This window comes from Cornus florida, unplaced genomic scaffold (assembly GCF_030987335.1).
Source record: "Cornus florida cultivar Cherokee Brave unplaced genomic scaffold, ASM3098733v1 CherokeeBrave_3.0.0_Hap2_Chr04, whole genome shotgun sequence".
Taxonomy (NCBI): Eukaryota; Viridiplantae; Streptophyta; class Magnoliopsida; order Cornales; family Cornaceae; genus Cornus; species Cornus florida.
This window is the reverse complement of record NW_026775574.1, coordinates 21,929,106-21,932,821: the sequence shown is the minus strand read 5'-3', so window position 1 is coordinate 21,932,821 and position 3,716 is coordinate 21,929,106.

Genomic DNA, 3,716 nt, shown 5'->3' with positions numbered 1-3,716 from the left:
AATAAAATTTTCATAATTTTAAAATCCTTTCAAAAATTAAAAGAAGAAAATTGTTATTACACTTGAGTCCCATCTTATAACATTTGGAGAGAAAGAAAATTATTTTTCAAATCTGTGTGATGTTTTCGTTTTTTGCCATTTTTCATTTTCTGAAATTTGCTGTTTTTGTAATGGCATTTTTGTCTTTTTTCGTTTTACGTGCCGAACACTGTGGGGTGTGCCGGATGTGTCTGAGAGTTGGTTAAGGCGTTTCATTGAGTTTAGGACTCTTTGAAATGCAATAGTTGTCATTTTGGCATTTTTTAATTTTTTTGGAGTCGGGCAATCCCGTGTGGGATCTGCTACCAGAATTGTTGTGTACAAGGATTTTAGTTAGGTTCATTTGCACCTCATGCATTTTATTTGATATATTTTATGTAGGTTATATATATAGTTTGAGTATTAAATGATTTAATTGTGGTACAAAAATAAAAGGAAAATAAATTAATTTTGGTGGGGCCCATCATTAGCATCTTTTAAAGGCCAAAAAGTCATTTGAGCCTCACAATTCTCTTCCTCTCCCGCTGGTCTCTCTCTCACCCTCTCAATCTCCTTTTTCTTTTCTTTTTTACTTCAAAACTTTAATCCTTGATTTCTCTCAAACCGTTGAGAGATTTTTAATGCCGTTTGCGGCAAATTAAAGAGCTTGACGAGATCTATGATTTGATCGGAGCAATTCTTCGTTTGGCACACCTTAAAATTTTGAAATCTAAGGCACAAATTGGGGGGTTTTGCATATTTTGGGGTAGGGGTCTCTAATTCATGTTTTCTTGTGCCTTTGTGAGTCAATTCCTTATTAATTGTTGTTAATATGTTTAATTGGTGTTAATTACCTCTAAGATGATTTAATTGTGGTGTATAAAGTTCATGATTATGTGTATTAGTTGATGTGTATGAAAAGCATGCCTAAGTGTTGATTTTTTATGCTTTATTGTGTTGTTAATTTGCTAGAAATGATAAATGATAGCATGTGTAATCATCTTAGAAATTCTTGTAAAGCATGCTTATTTATGTAGTATGAAAATCCCTTATTTCCATAATATTGAAAGCATGAGACATATATGCATATTATGGGGTATGAATGAAGGAAAATGATTTAAAATAAATGAAAAAGGGATTTTGGGGAAAAGTTTTGATTAAAATGATTTTATGAAAAACTTAGTCGCTGTGTACATATATGTTTACTATCATCATTTTCTTAATTTATTTATTTGTTTTTTTTATATAATTTATTAACTTGCAAAAATTATTTATAGGTATATGGATCCATCAAGAAATTTATTTTTGTTATTATTATAAATTATTATTATTATTATTACTACTACCACTACTTGTACTATTATTAGTTATTATTATTCTTATTGTTAAATTTTTACTTAGCAGGGACTAAAAGTGATTCACATATCTTACAACTAAGCAATTTATTATTATTATTAGTATTCGTATTAGTATTAGTATTACTACTACTAATATTATTAGTTATTATTAATATTATTATTATTGATATGGTTTATTGTTATTAGGTAAAATTGCAAAAATAATTCCGAACTATTGGTTAGCTGCAATATGGCCCCTGAAGGGTATTATGGGTATTGTACATTTATAATATTTTATAATTTTTATATAAATTAATAAGTGGGAGTATTTTGATAATTTTGAATCTCTGGTTGACCGAAAAGATGATCCTTTTTGCAACCCTTTTTACACCGTAGGGTTCCATTTGCAATGTTTGATAGTTCAGGAAGGTATTTATAATTTTAGTAATGCTTCAAGAGTTTTTTCACACTTTTGCCTTGTTGATTTCAAAAGTTGAAAAAAAAAAAAACAATTTGTTTGCCGGAGGGCTTGAAGTTAGTCCAGTTACGACTTGACGGTGCCCAGGTTCAAGGCTTGTCAGAGATCTTATGGACCGTACCAGACTTGTCGTCGTGTAAGTGGACCACTTATATATAAAAAATAGTTTGGGCCATAAACCATGTTAGGGAACATTTAATGACATTCTTATCTCCATTATTTGTTTATTAATTCTATTTACTTCCTCCATAAGGCGACTCGGATGGAAGTTGGAACACGAATTTGAAAGAAGTTTGAAACTTGTGTTTGTCAAGATGGTTCATAATTTTGTTTTTTTAATTTTTAATTTTTTTTATTGGCAAAAAATTAACGCACTTATATATTCCTAAAAAGATTTCATATTTTTTTTTATTATTTGAAACTTTTAAATTGCATTATTTATTATTATTATTATTGTTGTTTTAAGGAAAATGATTCTTGTATTGAATAGTTGCAGTGAATTGCTAGACCTATTATTTTAATTGGTCAATTATTCAACAAATAGGAAAGTGAAGTCCTCCACTTAGTTATATTTGATATAAATAACCAATTAAAAAATATTCAGTATCACTACTCTTGTTTTAATAAAGAACTTTCATAATATTCTCGCAAGACTTGAACCTTTCAATTTGTATTTTGAAATGAGAAGAGATGTCTTAAGACATGTAACAGAAGATACTGAGTGCTATATGATGTCACTGGTATGTCCACCTAATAAAAATGTATCATATCAGTTTCTTATCTGTATTTTTCATATATAAAACAGGTAATGAAGATGGATGAAGTGCAAAAAATATTGAAATATTTTTTTTGTAACACTTTTATCCATATTTTAAAAAGTGTGTAAAAACACTCATATTCTTTTTGCAAAAACACAACTCAATAAAAAAATTTGACATAAATTAATACCATAATATCCATTTTACCCTTTTACTTTTTCCAAAATGCCCATACTAAACCTTACTCTCCACTCACAAAACCATCACCAATGTGCAAAACCCATTTTAGTTTCGGTGCATTCCTTTTCGGCGAAACCCACTGTAAAAACCCAACAGTGAGCCCCTAAAACTGAAACGATAGTGACGGTGCCGATGACACAACAGAGCTCCGGTGACGGTGAAACAACAGAGCTCCAAGACTTGCACGATTCTACGTTGACCAAAGCTAAGTTTGTGAGATTGAAGCCTTTTTCATTGTAGTGGAGTGCCGCACCACTGTCGCGACCGTAACGTAGCAGTGGAATGCCGCAACCCGTCGCCGTTGCGCTTTTTCGCCGGTGAGTGCAGTTTAATTGCTGTTGTTTTAGCCATCACCGAATTTAACCACGAACTGAGTTTGGTTTCGTAGACACTAGGAGCTCACCGTTGCTTTGTCGTCGCTTGGGAACACGCCAATATGAACTAGGTTCCCAGCTTCACCGGAAAGAATGAAAGCTTATGTTCGAAGCTTGAGAAAGATGGAATCTGGTTTCGCAAAGGTGGGTCAAAGACGTTGCCGAAGCTTGTACGTGGATGATCGTTAAGCTTCCGAACAAACTCTTGCCGGAACTGGATCAGTTCAGTCCTGTCGTTCGTCGTCGCAGATGCGCTGGTGATGAACTGGGTCTGCGTGCATGAACTGTCGTAGAGCTCGCTATACTATTTGTTGTCGCCGGAGATACACGTCGCTATACTATTCGTCGTCGCCGAAGATGAACTGGAACACGCCGGACGTATACATTAGAAGCTCGTTGCAGGGTGTTTGATGAAGCACAATGATGACGTTTTTACTATGTCTATCTTGAGCTTCTTGGTCTCTTGGTTCCTCGCTGCAAGTTGGTATGAACAGATGGAATCTCGCCGTCG